Below are 19203 nucleotides of genomic sequence, written 5' to 3'. Positions count from 1 at the left end.
ATGTAAAATTTTGAGTGTCCCCATTCTTATGGGAATTTTATTCCAATCAATGTAGGAAAACAGTTACAGAAAAAAAGGCAAAGTAAATAAAGTTGCAATAATTGACAGATATGGGTCCAGGATATTAATAAAAGTGTGAGAAGACTTGTAAAAAGAAAAGGTACCGTGGGAATGTGGTAAACCCCCCCCTTTACCCATAAAATTTGCTTCAGAACTGATTTCAAATTTTTAATTATCTTTTTAACTTTATTTATAATGAATAAATTTATGGTCTTTAATATACATAGTGTCTTAGATGGATTTAGTAGGCTGTTTTTTGTCTGCTATTTGGACAGGTTGTTGTCTCTTTGACAATTGTTTCCCACTTCCATTCTAAATTTGATGTATGTTATGAAAACTTATTGACTGACAGTAAAATATTATTTCAGAGGCGGATTTACACCTCCCCCCCCCTCCCTTTTTGGGGAGAAAATTTGGTTGCTTATATAGGGAATCACTGAAGCGTGACTGGGGCAGCCCCCTCTTAGGCAGTCAGTGGTCCCCCACTTATGAAAATTTCTGGATCTGCCCCGTATTTGAAAGCTAAATGTGTGGTAAATGATTGCTAATTAGACAAGGCTGGTTTATTTCTCATTGAATTAAAGTTAAACATTTATCTTTATATATTATTTTACAAAATGAAATCACAGTCATAATCTGTGATTATGGTAACTTAAATATAACAGTCCCTTGGTCATTAAAATAATTGAAATTATAGTTAAATAAGTTATTATTATTTATATTAACAGAGACATATATACACATATATGTCATATATGTGTATATATGTCTCTGATATTAATTTTATAAATTAAAGGGTTGTAAGGGTTGTCCATGTGGAGGTGCTCCTATGTAAAGGATGCTTATAAACAAAATAATTTGTAATATGTTCCAAGAATTTGTATAGTATATAGGATATTAAAAGAATGGGGATACATTTTTTTTACATAGAGAAATGCTTTGAACATCAGCCAATATCCGCCAATCTCTATTCCGGATTCGGATTTTTTAAAACGCTTGAAAGATACAGATTATGACGCGTTTTGAATAGAAGGACGCCGCCGATAATTTGTCAACAACAATAGTACTTGTTTTAGCCAATTTAACAAGACAACCAATACCAAGGAGCTATGAATATTAATAAATACTCGAGGATATACTACAGGTAACTCAAACAAATGATTTAATAGTGCAGGAATAAACAGAAATCTGCAATGACTGAATGTTTTCATCTTCGAGTTTGGTATATTTTTTTTATAGTGATGTAGTGTCCGTTCGACATGTTTCACGTTCGCCCAAGTACCTGTGGCTGTTCGCCCATGATCGATTCGCCCTGATTTTTATACCCCCGCTTTGAAAAAAGGGGGTATACTGTTTTACCTCTGTCTGTCCTTCCGTCTGTCTGTCAGTCAGTCCGTCCGTCCGTCCCATGAATATTTTTCGTCACATTTTTCTCAGGAACTACACTACCAGGATTTCTGAAATTTGGTTTCAGGCTTGATATAAGTCAGCTGTACTGTGTGATGCGTTTTCAGATTCATCACTTAACAACTTCCTGTTTACCGAACACTTGTTTGATTTTACACATGATAGCCAAGTTGAAAAATTTCGTCACATTTTTCTCAGGAACTACAATACAAGGATTTCTGAAATTTGGTTTACGGGTTAATATAAGTCAGCTATACTGTGTGATGCGTTTTCAGATTCATCACTCGACAACTTCCTGTTTACTGAACACTTGCATATTTTTACACAATTAATATTATCCACTTGCGGGGGGGGGGGGGGGGGGGGGGGGGGGGGAGGAGGGTATCGTCAGTGAGCAGTAGCTTGCAGTTTCACTTGTTTTTTATATGTTGTCTACTTGCATAATGTTTATTATTTGAACAGAGTATGGCAAAGAATGTTGAAAAATTTGGCGAATACATGTATGTGTATTGCTGCAAATGAAAAATTATTATCCCTTTAATTTTGTTTAAGTACTTATCGTTATTGATATTTGTTTACTGTTACAATTCATGCAGTATTATAACAGAGACATATATAATAATTAAACTGTCTATTTGTTGTCTCTTTGACATCATTCCACATTTCTATTCTCAATTTTATCAAAATACTTTTCATGTTTTACAATTCGTATATGTTACAGTAAATACATGTAGGTGAAATTAGGAATTATGTGTAATTACTAAAATTTAGGAATTACATGTAATCCCCGATGTACTTAGTAAATACAAGTAATTCCTGAAACGGCCCAGTTATTACCAGTAATTACTAATTTTAAAATGAATTTTGACACCTATTTAATAACTGTTAAAACAATGTAAGCTGATCAAAAGTTATGGTAATTCTAGCTATAGAAGATCAGTGAGTACTCTTAAAAAGTGATTAGCCTAAAATGTACCTTTTTTGTTATAAGAGCATTAGCTACGAGCTGTTAAATAAATTAAATATGATTTTTTTGTTTGTTAAATTATTAATGAAAATTATATAGTGAAATTATAATTCACTTTTAGCAGTCAATCTGGTTCTATTTTACTGAAATAAGCAGAGAAACATGGTTGATGATTTTTGCACTTGCAAGTGACTAATTGGACCTCATTGAATATGTATTCATGTGAACTTCAATTCAACACCTAGCTGGAGATAGGTTACTGATGTATTCATATTTAAAATTGTAAGGGTTTCGCAGAATCCAGTATCTCGCCTACTTTAGCTGTTAGTCGCAGGCTCAACAAAAATGGGGGGGGGGGGGGGATATCAAATCTTTTGACTAGTGCTGTAAGAAGCTCCTGTCCAAATTTGGTTAAAATCCAGGATGGTTTATGAAATCTAATAAATGTCTAAAAAAAACTTTAACCGCAGACTCAGTGTATGTAATGTTAACTGGGGAAAAAAACAAGTCCATTTATAAGGAAATACGAAAAGGGATTTCGAAAAAGGGATTTTTTTTACAAACTTTATTTCTGGAAATTATTTTATGATCATAAACAAGCTTCTGTCCAAGTTTGGTAGAAATCCAGGATATTCTGAGAAAGTTATAAAATTTAAAAAACTTTAACTACAATGTGAATGTAATGTTAACTGGCATATCATACCTTGATCTTTTCCTCAATATTGACGTAGATGGACGACTTCACACGAAAATCTATGATAAACGGGACGATTTCAACTTCCCAATTATCAATTTCCCATTTCTCAGCAGTAACATACCCTCTGCCCCTTCGTATGGTGTTTACATATCACAATTGATACGTTATTCACGTGCTTGTTCACACTATACGGACTTCATATACAGGAGTGTGCTCCTTACGCAGAAACTGCTCCAACAAAGTTATGAGGAGGACAGATTAAAATTGACACTCCGTAAATTTTATGGACACCATCACGATTTGGTGGATCCATACGATGTTTCGTTGACCAAACTAGCTAAGGACATTTTTACCACATGGTAGATTGTGTTTTGTCATAATGTCGTCTAATCTTTTAATTACCAAACGTGACTTATTCCCGATTGTGACTGTTTTGCCGAGTGTGAACTCGCATTACTATAAGACGTGGTACGGTACTTATACATCCCATATTCATGTATTTAGTTTAAATGTTTAATGTTATATTTGTAATTCTCATCGGATTTTGTCAAATGTGTTGACGTCTTTTCTATTATATTTCTGTGTTATGGTAAAGAAAATTAATCACCGCCTTCATTTATCAGATTTGATTTCGTTCAAAGTAATCAGTACGATATTTTACGTTTGAAGTTAGATTCATAACAAACCTGACATAGTTTTATAATATAGTTAATTGCTACCTCAGTTTTATATTAATAAGAATTAAAATGTGCTTTGTTATTAAATGCAATATCAGTATTTAGTTCAAATATATCATCTTAAATTAATCCTAATTCTAATGACGTCATTTTTTCGTCATTTTTCATTTTTTGATGCTCTGTTTTACTAATTCTAATGACGTCATTTTTTCGTCATTTTTCAGTTTCAAATAGGACGTCACTTGGCGTAGAGGTTTAAACGTATTCGGATGTGTCTACTTTTGTGTTTCAAATGTCTGGTTATGTAAATGTATTTCAGTTGTTTCCTGTAATTAGTTAATACTTCAGCTTTATCATGTACATCTTTTGAATATTCATTTTATTAAATTTACTGTTTGCAAAAGTATATATTACTCTAAATTATAGGGATTTTCTGGTAACTTAACGGAAAACCCTTGCCGTTTTTGGCACAACCTTTTTGATCTTTTGGTCCTCGATGCTGTTCAACTTTGTACTCGTTTCGGCTTTCAAACTTTTGTATCTGTGCGTCACACATAGGTCTTGTGTGGACAAAATACACTTCTGGCGTATTAAAGTTTTGAACTTGTTGCCTTTTGTTGGCTGTTGTTCGTGTGATTCTTTGTCTATTGTGTTCTCCAATTTATTTATATTGTAGTCCTGTGTTGTCATTTTGATGTTATATTTCACATGGCCATAAAAGTGCGAGGTTTGGCATGCCACAAAACCAGGTTCAACCCACCATTTTTTCCTTTAAAAATGCCCTGTACCAAGTCAGGAATATGGTCATTGTTATATTATAGTTCGTTTCTGTGTGTATTACATTATAACGTTGTGTCGTTTGTTTTCTCTTATTTTTGAGTGTAAATTCACATTGCGATAAGACGTGTCACGGTACTTGTCTATTCCAAATTCATGTATTTGGTTTTGATGTTATATATATATGTTATATTTGTTATTCTCGTGGGATTTTGTCTATATGTGTTACATTTTAGTGTTATGTCGTTGTTCTCCTCTTATATTTAATGCGTTTCCCTCGGTTTTAGTTTGTTATCCCGATTTTGTTTTTTGTCCATGGATTTATGAGTTTTGAACAGCGGTATACTACTGTTGCCTTTATTTATAAGTCCATTTATAAGTAAAGTACGGAAAAACTTGATTTTATTTTCACAAAATTTACTTCTTGAAAATTATCTCATAATTATAGTCAAGCTTCTGTTCACGTTTGGTAGAAATCCAGGATAATTTAAGAAAGTTATCAAAATTTAAAGAACTTTAACCACATAGTGAATACTTGTGGATGATGCTGACGACAGAATAGCTTGCTGTGTCTCGCTTTTGCGACAAAGGTCGCAGGCTCGACAAAAAGAAACATAATCATAATGACAACATTGAAAGAAAATCAAAAGGAATGGCTTATTTAATCCACAAAAGATCATTCTTATACAGATATAAACGATAATAAAATTTTGTTGCAGGTATATAAGCTGGAGTCTGGAGGTCTTGAAAAACTCATAAAAAAAGAGAAACACAAAAATATGAAATGTGACTCTTAACACCATCAAATTGTATAAATTTGTTTGTGAAGAATGTCAGCTTTATCACAACAGTTTGACAAAAGAAGTTGTAAATAAAACTATTTTGTAAAAGGAATTTGACTTATGTCATTGGGCAACTTTACAAATGTATATGCAACAACAACAACAAACAACAAATATTTTATTTGCCAACCACGGCGCCCAAAATGAGCAGAACAATTACAATGTAATTTTCAAACATAATGTAAAGTAAATTAAAAATAGGTTAAAAAGGACATAATCAGATAATATGAGTGATTTTGATTTTATTAATTAATATAAAATATTAAAGCAAATGAAGTCAGCAGAGTATGCCTGATGAAGATTGCAATATAAAGAAATTATGAGATTTTAAGAATTATTCAACCAAATTTGGCATTATCAAATGTTTATCATCAAAAAGAGCTGGCAAAGTTGTCTATAAACTTCTCACAAATGTATATCTTAATTTTGGATTGATATCATTGCCTGCCTACTGCAAATGATATTAAGGGAGTTTCAATACTTTTAAAACAACCATTTTTCAGTTTCAATTCACAACCACTAAAGGTGTGCCTTATATTCATTAAATAAATCCTTAATTAAGTCAGCCCTAAAATATCTACCCTTTTACTTTCTTATTTTGTGTCTTGGATTATATCTTTAATTTTAAATTAAAAATATCAAGTCAGTAAATAGCTGTAAAAATGACAAAGAAAATCAGTGAATACTAGTAATCACTGAAACAACTAGTAAATACATGTAATTACTAAATTAGCTAGTAATTACAGGTATTTACTGTAACATATACATTGTATGTACATCATTGTTTTTACTCATTTTTGACTAGTTTATCAAAACAAAACATAATTTACAGTCTCACTATATTATAAATTAGCGACAAGACGAATATTTGTTTATGATTCAAACCGATACTACATAGTACAAAAAAAACTACATTGTACATGTTGTACTACATGTATCTTATCTATGATTAACTCAAAGTCATATATATAGCTAGATAACAAAACACTTGCAGTTTAATATCACATACATTTGTACATGACACAGGACAATCACTGACAAGTTTCAAGACTTGCTAGCAGTAACTGAAAGCCAGCACAAATGCCTAATCTGTCGTACACTCTTATTCTGCAGGTGGCTGTACCTCACTTTTTACATTAGATACCATTTAACGTCATACAATGTATCAGAAAACACATGACAAGTTGCATATCAAGTGTAAAATTTGTTTCAGTTCAGACTATTTTATTTTAGCAGAAACTGATCTGGAATTATGGTCCAAAACAAGCATTTTTCATGTTTCATGGCAATAAATTGTGTACATGGTGTATGTGTAGGATCTCTATAAATTGTACCACTTTGTACATGTAGCATTGTAGGTTCCATACCTCAAAAGGAAGGTTTGGATTACTTTTTGGGGTAATGGACTAAACCTTTTTATAATTATGGGTATTTAAAAAACAAGTATCTGGTATCCGAACATTAAACCCTTGAATAATATACATGTACATTGTGCATCATTTGTGTATGTTCATACATCTGAACGAATATATACATGTAGATACATGTATAAGAAGATATGGTATTATTTCCCTTCACCCAACTTGACCCAAGATCAATAGACATATTATAAAACTACAGGTCACAGTAAATCCTTCAACAATTAGCAAATCCCATACAGTGTACCTTTCTATGGATCTCTATGAAATTGAGCCTCAATTGCAAGGTTCGATACCAAAGTGGTAAAAATATAAGATCAAAGGGGTTTATTATAGAAGTTTAAGGGAAAATTGTATAAAAATCAATTTCAAATGGTAACAACTTGAAAACTAATTTAATAATGACAGTTACTATTGTAAGACAACAATCATGACCTGATGACAATGAATGGAATGACCTGCTTTTAGTTATTGTGCCAAATTTAATAAAACTTTGCCTCAATCATTTAAAGGGTATCTAATGCTATTAATTGTGATTTTCAAAACAACAGTGAAGACAGGTGAGCGACACAGGCTCGACACAGGCTCATGATATTTGATACTTGTAGATAATTACATGTAGTACAATTCCAAGTCTAATACAAATAGAAAGAAATTCATGGATATTATAAGCTAATTGTTTGCAAAACTCTTTGAATAGTATTGTGTCCACATGCTAAATACTGTTTTCACCCTTTCAGCAATATAACAAGGAATGGACAGAGGAGTTGACTATTGATTATGACTGATACTGGTAATACTGGAATGAAGTAACCTACATGCAGTGTCCAATGACTCCATGCCTGACAGTCCATTTTTACATGTACATAAAATGTATGTTGACAGCCAATGGTAAGTATTAATCTTCATAATACATGTATATACAATGATTGTATGTGCATCTCTGAGACTTACATTTCACTGTTGTGTGGCTTCATTACTGACCAGAGACTGATAAGAATTAGATTATCCTTTATTTTATCTTCAAATATTATGTACTAGTAACTACATATATGTACTCAATGACTTGCATTCATTTAACTTGTAATAATTATGATGCAGCATCCAACAAAAAGTATGTATTTTTTAGCTCACCTGGCCCAAAGAGCCAAATGAGCTTTTCTCATCACTTGGCGTCCGTCGTCTGTAAACTTCTACAGAAATCTTCTCCTCTGAAACTACTGGGCCAAATTTCACCAAACTTGGCCACAATTATCATTCGGGTATATAGTTTAAAAAATGTGTCCAATGACCCAGCCAACCAACTAAGATGGCCGCCATGGCTAAAAATAGAACATAGGGGTAAAATGTAGATTTTGGCTTATATCTCTGAATCCGAAGCCTTTAGAGCAAATCTGACATGAAGTAAATGTGTTTATAAGGTCAAGATCTATCTGCCCTGAAATTTTCAGATGAATCGGACAACTGGTTGTTTGATTGCTTCCCCTAATTGGTAATTTTGAGGAAATTTTGCCGTTTTTATACGACAGCAAAAATTGAAAAAATTTTGGGTGTAATGTATATTAGTATCACAATGGCGTCGTCTTCTTTGTCATCGTCCGAAGACATTTGGTTTTTGCACTCTAACTTTAGTAAAAGTTAATAGAAATCTATGAAATTTAAACACAAGGTTTATGACCATAAAAGGAAGTTTTGGATTGATTTGGGTGTTTTGGTCCCAACAGTTTACGAATTAGGGGCCAAAATAAGCATTTTTCTTAGATTTCGCTCAATAACTTTAGTATAAGGCCAAATAAAATAATATGTGGGTTTCCTGTTTCATCTTTGAAAAAAATAGGGTAGGTAGGTAGGGATTTTTTTTTATTTTACCATTTTTTTTTACATTGAGTCTATGGGAGAGAAATCCTGACTTTAACAGTGCTTATTGAAAAATGACCAAAAAAAACTTTAGGGTAGGCTATTTCTAAAATGTTCTAAGCTTAAAGTCATAAGAAACGAGTGACCGGTGAAAAATAATGTTCTTCCAATTCTTGTACCAATGCATACAAACATCATAAACTTAGTCTTCTGTGCACGTAATTTATCATATTTTTGTGTAAATTTCGTATGATCGTCAATTTTTTTTTCAATCGGTCAGTGTTGTTGTGAGAATATGGCAGGTAATTAAAGTTCGTGTTTTGAAGCCGAGGTTTAACGATGTTCACCTGTTTGTCAACAATCGACAAAAAATAAACAAAAAAGCATGGAACGAGAGCATGTGTTTAACATGTAAATTCAGATCATAGTTTATTTTAAGGACATTCATGCGTATTGTGACCACCGGATTTTTACGAGATGGGTCACATTGAGGTCACTTTGCATACGGAGAATATATCGGGGGAATTGCTTGCTGGAAGGAAGCAATAAAAATAAAGTACACTTCTTCTAAATAGAGGTGGGACATTCAAAGACGTATCGTATCCGTATCGGATACGTTGACGTATCTGAACGTATCTATAGGTTATTGTTTAATTTATTATTTTCGGTGTTAAAATGGTTCATATACATAATAATACATGTTTTTTATGTAAGCGTTTTCTTATCCCAGACATAGATTACCTTAGCCGTATCTGGCACAACTTTTTGGAATTTTGGATTCTCAATAGTCTTCAACTTTGTACTTGTTTGGCTTTATAAATATTTTGATATGAGCGTCACTGATGAGTCTATTGTAGACGAAACGCGCGTTTGGTGTACTAAATTATACTACTGGTACCTTTGAAAACTATTAGATGTCTTTCGATTATTTATATACTCTTATTATTACATGATACTATTTATGTTTACATGATAGTATTTATAAATACCCGTTTATATCAAACACTTGATATCTAAATCATAACTCTTCGTGTGATATTAGATAATTATTCAGATATAGTTAATGATTGAAGAGTCAAATATCGAATTAAAAAATCAAAGAAAATAGAGGGGAAAAGATGAAAATGGTGATGACAATTTAATCACTTTCATTTTTAATATTAAAAACAATAAAAACGTGTTGACTTCTAACTTTTATTAGTACTATATGTACAAATTCAATCTGACTCCTCTGATGAGGATGATTCAGAGGACTCCTGTAAGATTTTTTTCTTGTTTTTTACTAAATATTTTAAGACTTCATTTTTCATTTCCTCATTTTCTTTCATCAATTCCCTTGTTGTTTTCCCCTTTCCTGATTTTTTCGACTTCTTCGTCTTCTTTTTTTTGTGTTTCTTTTGCTCACATTGTTTTGCAACCTTCCTCGCCCAGTGAAGCCTTACATCCTCTTCATCCTCTACATCAGCTAAAGAGGATGAGGTAGATGGTCTTGGCCTCGGTGTTGATGTACAAGGCTTCACTGGGGATAAGGCGGGATCAGGAAGATCATCACTTGATGAATCCTGCAGTGATGACTGGTGAGGTTGAACTGCAGTTTTTTTCTTCTGAAGCCTCATCTTCATTGGGTCAGCTTGGCTTGAACAGGCAGTGTAGGTTGATTTGACTGTCCTGTTCTCCATGGCACATATTACCTCAAGCTCCTCTCTGAAAACATTAATATTTTGATTATGTTATGCTATAGATGCTCTGTGAATAAATAACAGAGAGTGTTTTTTTCTTCGTTTAACTGCTTGCAATCTACAATTATTTAAATGTGATAATTATCATTTAAAGATTAAAACTATGAATTGTATAGCATTATAAAGCCTGGTACCACTGTGGTTTTCTTTAATAAATTGACACATTGACGGCTAAAAGTAACAAACAAATTGAAAACATCAAACATGGGTATGTTACTTATCTTAAATATATATTTCTTAATGGAAAAAAAATTAAGATGAAACATAAAAAATACTCTATTTTTTATACATATTTTGAATATTTTTTTTGGTCAAGAAAAATGTATAGATAAAGGCAACAGTAGTTTACCGGTGTTCAATAGTCATAACATTTAAACCGTAGAACAACAACAAACGTAGTATGCTAACGACAAACAGCACAGGATATCAAAAACAGACGAGTATAAAGAACAAACAGGTGTTCATTGTACCTAAATAGCATCAAACTACTCTTACCTAATTTCCGGATCCTTTTGCTGTTTCATATTTGCCACCAGTCTCTGAAATTTTTCCCTCAATCTCTGTTTAATTTTTACGAAGTCATTGCCTTCATAAAAGGCATTTACTTGGGGAGTCAAGTGGTTTTTGTTGACCTTTATCTCTTCCACGATAGACTGGTAATCCCCTGGGTGTACAATGTATGATCTCAGCATTAACAGACATTCTTCCTTCGTAAACCGTAGATTTTCCCTTTTATCTAAAACATACAACATGAGTAATACAAACTAGATGATAAAATATGAAACATTTAAGCCATATCTATGTTAAGTTTTATTTTATAAAAAAAACATTCATTTAGTTTAATAAAATATTTCTTAAAATAAATGAAAACAAATATTTATTTGATTATTTACGGTTCAACTAAAGTCCAAATATAGGACAAACTATACACAACTTTAAAAATTGCAAAGTTAAGATAAATTCATCACGGTAAAAAGCAATGCACCCGTTTAATATAAAAACTAAAAAGGACTTTTTGTAGTATATAAATTACAAACTTGTCATAATATTGGAAAAGTTAAAGCGGACCCTTAATAGGTAATCGAACAGATTTTTTTCATCAATTATAACCGAGGATAGATAATCGTACATTTAAAGACAGAATGGTAATATTATATTGTTAATTTTTAAACTAATAATGTGTCCAAAATACATTTTATATGACTTAAAACATAAATTAATAATGAAAGGTCTTTGTTATGAATATATAAAAAATAATATCTCAGTTTCAATTATATTTAATATTCTGGAATATGTTTGCTATTATTATTGTGTTTTATAATTTGTGATTTACAGTATAATGCATTTGTTAAGAATAAACAAGAAGATGTGGTATAAAAATGTTAATTCAAAATCCTTACCTTTTGTTGCCATTGCGTAATGTTCAATATTTTGCTTTCAGTCCAACTCGATTATTCGTCCGGCTTCGTGTAGGAAATTAATTTACCGTAAATGTTATAATAGTATGAAATCATAATTGCGAAATATTCTTTTTTCAATTGTTATTCTGCTTAATGTTTGGTCTTATTTAAAAAGAAATGCATGTAAATATATACTTTTCAATATCGTCTAAAAATAATAAATCTTAAAAAATGCATTTTAAACTCTCTTTTATTTTTAGATTTCAAGAGAAATTCTACAATTACTATTATTTGTAGTGTTAGAATCACGAACATCATTAAGAGATGACACTAGAAGGCTGTATCATCGACTTATGACATTACTCCAAAGTCTTGACAGCCCACCGCCTCATTTTACACTCTCGAGGAATATCTTATTTTTTGACGACAATCCCGAAGATTACCCCGGCCGAGATTTTTTTGCTGTTATATCGGAGCGACGGCTGCAATTCTATGATGCAACTGGTGAAACCCCAGAAACGTTCTTGGATTTATTGGGAAAATTCCGTTTACGTGTACGATATTCAAGGGTGTTACGATATCCGCGACGACTCAACCAATGTAATATGTTGCTGTTGACATTAATTTGGCTGAAATGTTATCCTACATATAACATTATTTCATTGCTGTTCGATATTCACCGTAGACAAGTGTCAAGAATTGTTATATATGTTTGGCAAGTGTTGTATGAACTATTGTGTGATAACGTACAGTGGCCTACCCGCAGACAGTGGCTTTCTAAACGCCGTACTTGGAGAAAATTACCGGAAGCCGTTGGTTGCATAGACGCAACATCCCACGAAATTCTAATGCCGTCACCTGACACTCAACGCCAATATTACAGCGGCCATCGCCATTACCATTGCGTTCACACACAAGTTGTCATTGACAATCAAAAGAAAATCGTTCATGTTGAGTCAGGTTTTCAAGGCCATAATAATGATGCCAATACTTTTAACATGATGACCCCCATCGGAGACGGACGCACATTAGACTTTCCACGAAACTGTATTTTATTAGGGGACTGTATATACCCATCCCAACATCCAGTTGTTACACCATTTACCTCAGCGCAATTGCACAGACTACCTAGACATGAGAGAAATGTGAGGAGGAAAATTAACAAGACTATAAGAAAATATAGAGTGTATGTAGAACATGTCATTAGACTTCTTAAAGTTTTTAGAATTATTGGTACCTTGTATAGACACAATAGAGACGAAATGGGAAAGATTGTGTGTTTATGTGCGAATTTGTGCGCTAGAAGATCACTACTACTTTTTGATCCATGATTTGTATATTGAAAATGTGACTCGGATGCAAAATAAATAAAATTCAATGTTTATTATTGGCGTTGTTGATATTTTTTCGACGGAAAGCAAATTTGTACTAATTCACCATACTTTTTAAGTTGTATTTCATATTTTATAATTTAAAAAACAATGCTACAGTTTATGTTTGAGTATATTTTTTTTTTTAAATGAAACGATGGTTTAATTCTAATATTTCTTATATAAACTAATACAGTTTTATAAAGGCAAGATCAAGATATTCTCTTTTTAGTATGAAATATATTCCTGGTGTTATAAATTTGACCGTACCGGTCAATATAATATTTTATTAAAACAGCATACATGTATACAAATATAATCAATTAAGTAAATGTATTTATACAGAACATGAGTTATAAAAAGCAATCCCATTAATTAGATAATTTAAATCTAAGTACGTTTCTTTAGTTTTATTTGTTTATAATTCAACTTCACGCTTTAGTAGTTCTAGTGAGTTAAATGTCATATAGATAGTCACGAAAATCACGCGATTGTTAAAGGTGTGTAAATGTTTTAAGTTTCTGTTGTTGCGTATGTAATAATTTTATAGTGTATTATAAGTCCTGAAAATATATAGTGTACAAAAATCAATTAAGGACAATCAATGTTTTTTACACACAAAATGTAAACGTTCATATAATTAAACATGTTAAATCTATGAATAAACAAGTATCCAACTTAATTAGAAATGAAATAAATAGACCAAAACTTTTAAGTTCATCTTAACATTTTAGGTAACATGGCCGTAATTACACCACAAATTTTATTCTGACTACAGAAAGCTGTGCACATGCATGGCGACCTATATAATTAAATTTCAAATGCATTTTTGGGTTCAGAAAATTATAATTTTTTCTGGTTCTTGCTATTCGCTTTTTTTTCATTCCTGCAGAAGGTGCAAAAAAAAATAATATAAAAAAAGAAGATGTGGTATGTTTGCCAATGAGACAACTATCCACAAAAGACCAAAATGACACAGACATTAACAACTATAGGTCACCATAAGGCCTTCAACAATGAGCAAAGCCCATACCGCATAGTCAGCTATAAAAGGCCCCGATAAGACAATGTAAAACAATTCAAACGAGAAAACTAACGGCCTTATTTATGTAAAAAAAATGAACGAAAATCAAATATGTAACACATAAACAAACGACAACCACTGAATTACAGGCTCCTGACTTGGGACAGGCACATACATAAATAAGTTGGGAAATGTTTGAGAAGCTCCGTTAATATAATCGATGTTGTGAGTAGTATTAATTTTAAATGGACAATAGATGGACAATAGACAACTGTAAACAATAGATGATTTAAACTGGTGTAACTGAATGGACCGTATCAAATGAAACTAGTGTGTTTTTTTATTTTGCTATCTCCCGCAGACTGGAAAAAAATGCACGTCAAAATCTAGGTAAGTCATAATGACATTGATTTTCTGAAACATAGACCTCATATTACTTTTATATACCTGGGTCCTGCCATGCCTAAAAACTTTCCTAGATGCTACCCAGTTTGTCTGTTCTCGTAGTATTTTTTTTAAACGGCCATATATTTCAATTCCTTCATCTGTTCATATGAACCTTAATAGTCCTACCCTTATTTGTTTCCCCCCTCTTGTCTTTCTTCTCGATTACTATTTGAACACTTAGATAGCCCATTATACAATAATCCATAACGATACGTTTGGATACGTCAACGTATCAGATACAGATACGATACGTCTTTAAATGTCCCACTTCTAATATGAATAAATTAAAGAATTTTCTTTAGAAAAAAGTATATGTACATAAGTTTTATAATGAAAACTATCCATTGAGTTATTAAAATCATATGCATTAATTTTTTTTTATTTGAGGTTTCTTATGACTTTAAAATATAGGGTAGGTAGGGAAACAGGAAACACACATGCTTTTTTATTTGGCCTAATTATATAAGAAAACAGAAATCTATGAAATTTTAACATAAGGACTATATGACCACAAAAGAAAGGTTGGAATTGATTTTGGGAGTTTTGGTCCCAACGAATTAGGATTTCCAGTAATACATATTTTTGGTACAGTCTCAGAAATAGTACCTATCAGTCTATGCAAAAGTAAAGGTGTACATTTTTTTGTATATGAATAGAATTTAATTGTTGCAGATTAAACATTTTTAGAAATTTAATTTTAAAAATAAGGAGATGTGGTAGGATTACCAATAAGAAAACCATCATGGTCATCCACATTCAAAATGAAGGGGAAATAACCACTTTTAGGCCACTTTTATTCTGACCTTCAACAATGAACAGAAAAATACTGCTTAGTCAGCTGTTTATGATCCTGACAACAGTTCAATCTATAAAACTAGTAATAGTCATTTTGCTAGTGATGTTCATAGTGACACTTATTGGTTATAAAAAAAATTAATTGTTTTCTCTGTTGCCACTAGCTGTTGCAGTCTGTGCCAACCTGTTTTAGTGTCTGTCTAACTGAAAGAGAAATTTGATTCTTTTTCTCTTGTTATTACAAATGTATGTCAACCGAAAAATCAAAAAATTTCTATCTGACCGAATTATCTGATTCACTGCTTTTGGCGAATATTTTTTACAATAGTTGCCTGTGTGAATTTGATTTACATTGTATATCTAAATGAATTTTCATTTGTATTGCCTTTTTTTTTTATTTGGAAAACATTATTCAGGTTCAGGGCTTATATATATAATAATTAATGGAATTTAAATTTTCAGAATTGCACATTTGTTGCTCCCAAGATGTAAGAGGATTTGAAGTTATACAATGAAATGAATGAATTGATTAGAAATACATGTAGATGAGACCCTATAGCTACAGAACATGTAACTGGTATGTATTGGTTATGTGGTATTTGTAGTCAAAATGGTAATTTTTTGGTATGACAAAAATGCTGAAATCTGAAAATTTAAAAAAGAGTCTTGAAACACAAACTGACAAAATAAAAAAAAACATTTTCAATCAACAGATCTGATCAAGGGAAAAAATAATCTGCTATATATACATATATGGAATAGGCATGTAGTTACATTTATCATATGTTTAGTAGTAAATACAGTAGTTTTTTGCATATTTGATAAATAGTCTGCTGTTTAATCAATATCGCATACCCTTTATCGCACCCCTACTTTTTTTTTTTTTTACATAAAGTCAGTTTTTATTTATGTAAGCTCAAGAAAATTTTTCCTTAAAGCTGGGGTCACACATTCACGATTTTTACTGCCGTCCTTGACAGGACCATTCCCGATTAAAATTTGTCAAAAGTCTGATCAAGATCCTGTGAATCGTGGATGGAAATTCGATTTGTATCTTTCGCCAGGTAAAATTCGACCGAGTCTGTCACGACTGCGTCCCGATTCTACCGAATGTAATCCGACAGAGATCAGATAGTGACAAGACAGTGAACCGACGCTGACGGAAGTTATCCGTTCGAAAACTGTCGGCATAATCGGGATGATCAGGTACTGTCGGAACGTGATCCTATCACGGTCCGCTCTATCGCAATGCAAACGGCTTTGACTGGTCTCAGTCGTATTGTATTCTGTTATTGTCGGGACTTCTCCAGATCATTCCCGTTTCACAGGACACCGTCCCGAATACACAGACCATTGTTAGGAATTCGATCCGATACAGCAGAATCTGTCACGACATAGGCACGATTGTAATCCGACTAGACAAAATCGGCTGAGTTTCCCCGAATGTTACGGGACGCACCTAACTGTCGGGGTGCTTTGCCGAACTATTCGGACCCTTCCCGACCAGTAGGAATTTGTTACGAACTAAAACGACTGCGTTCAGACAATAATAGGACATTCCAGATAATTGAGGATACTAATCCGACTTTTTCACTTTTCGTGTCGTATCGCTGTCTGATCTCAAACGGGAGCAATAATCGGCAATGTGTGAACCCCGCATAAAATAGGTCCAAAAGAACGGTCATTCGGGCTTGACGCAATTTATTGAATGACGTCATTGTGTGGGATGATTGCCAATGAGACAACTATCCACAAAAGACCAAAATGACACAGACATTAACAACTATAGGTCACCGTACGGCCTTCAACAATGAGCAAAGCCTACCGCATAGTCAGCTATAAAAGGCCCTAATAAGACAATGTAAAACAATTCAAACGAGAAAACTAACAGCCTTATTTATGTAAAAAAAAATGAACGAAAAACAAATATATATGCAACACATAAACAAACGACTTTTATTCAGTTTGTTAGTTAATCGACCTGGTTTACACATCAATAACCTCTAGAAAAAAATGTGTTTAATCCTATAATATACCCATGTGTTATGCTTGTAGTTTTAGGAAATTAGAATATCAAAATAGCTTGACTAAGATTAAAAAAATTACTGATATCATAAATTAGGTATTTTTTGTCTTGTCTGCAACTGGTTGAATGGTCATAATGGTGTAGTACATGTCTGTCTGGGCATGGTTCATCTTACCATGACCTGATATTCATTATGATGGTTCATTGGTCAATATTAAGTTTCATATTTTAGTCTGTTTGTTGTATACTGTATATAATCAATTAAGATATTGATCAGCTATATTTGGTGTAAGCAATGATTGTAAGAGGCTAAGACATGTAAGAAGGGGGCTTGAAAATAATGAGTTGTGTTATTATAGGCACTAAGTATACTTACATATACAGGTTATGTGTAGTACACCTACATGAATAGAGTTTGTTTTCATTTAAGAAGTTTATTATAAAAATTTAACATGGTATGATTGCCAATGAGACAACTATTCACTAGAGTCCAAATGACTGAATACTGCTAACTATAAATGATCATATGTACAGCTTTCACCAATAAGAAAACTGATACAGAATAGCGAACTATAAAATGTCCTGAAACAGGGATTGTAAAAACCTGTGTTTTATGAGTATTGCCCACCCCGGTGGGAAATACTGGGAAAACCCTGGTTTTACTGTCAAGGTTTTACTGGGTAAATCACCATAAAATCACCAATTGATCATGTCAGGGCTTAAAATACAATACAGTTTTCTTCTAATTATAAGTTTGGTAAATTATTGGAGATTAAATTGATGTTATCTTTTTTGCTGGACTACAATACAGAAATAAACATTACATGCTGATTTTATTGTATTACAGGAACTGTAGGAAGTATTCCAAGAGTATGATTGCTAAGTATGCATTACAGGATTTTATCATTGGAGCAACATCCAAGGATAATAAGTGGAAAAGTATGAAGGAATCCTTGGGTACAAATATCAATTATATGCAGAAGTGGACTCTTAAACATTATTAACAGACATGGTAGTCAAGAAATTTATACCATTACCAACTGGAATTAACTATTGTGTATATTTTTTCAACCATAAGTACTTTCAGAATACAATACAATTCAAATTCAGATTATTGTGTCAACATACAAAAATGTACAAGTTACATTTAAAAAAAAATGAAAATGCATATATATCATGTATATGTTTTTAAAATAAATTTTATATAAAAAAATGAAATAACAAGAATTTTTAGCTTTATATTGTGCAGCCAAACTTGGAAATCTTTTAATGGTATATGCCTATATGAAAAAAGAAGTAAATGGTTGTTAATTACAGAGAGACTTTCAATATGGTACATTTGTATATCAGCTAGCCTTTGTTTCATAGAACTTTCTTTTTTAGTTTATTAATACAATGAGATATGAGGTATACATCAATCAGACAGCAATAAAACAACAAAAACACCCGAAAGGCATTTAGCTATAGGTGCTAACATGCAGTCCTCAACAAAAGCCAAAGATTTGCCATGATCTATTGAATTGACCAGAGACTATAAACAATTACAATATGAGTCAAGAGCTGCCATCAACACCAAATTCTCTGAATAATTTTCTTTTAATTAAGATGAGATTATAGACAACCACTGAAAAGGTTTCCGACTTTAAATGGGTACATGAATATGTGGTGAGGTGAACTAGTTATTTCTTCAAAACCATCTA

At 32.2% G+C, this 19203-nt stretch overlaps 1 long non-coding RNA gene across 1 annotated transcript; it reads left to right on the top strand.

Moving 5' to 3' along the window:
* Positions 1–1052: 1052 nt before the first annotated feature.
* On the top strand, positions 1053–18730 carry LOC143076259 (uncharacterized). The gene is made up of 4 exons (XR_012978583.1): positions 1053–1204; positions 7586–7736; positions 15940–16054; positions 18351–18730. It is a non-coding gene; the product is annotated as an uncharacterized LOC143076259 (long non-coding RNA).
* The last annotated feature ends 473 nt before the right edge of the window (positions 18731–19203 follow it).

Source organism: Mytilus galloprovincialis, chromosome 5, assembly GCF_965363235.1.
Source record: "Mytilus galloprovincialis chromosome 5, xbMytGall1.hap1.1, whole genome shotgun sequence".
NCBI classification, from domain to species: domain Eukaryota; kingdom Metazoa; phylum Mollusca; class Bivalvia; order Mytilida; family Mytilidae; genus Mytilus; species Mytilus galloprovincialis.
Note: the sequence above shows the minus strand (reverse complement) of the source record. Positions and strands in the feature narration are given on the sequence as shown.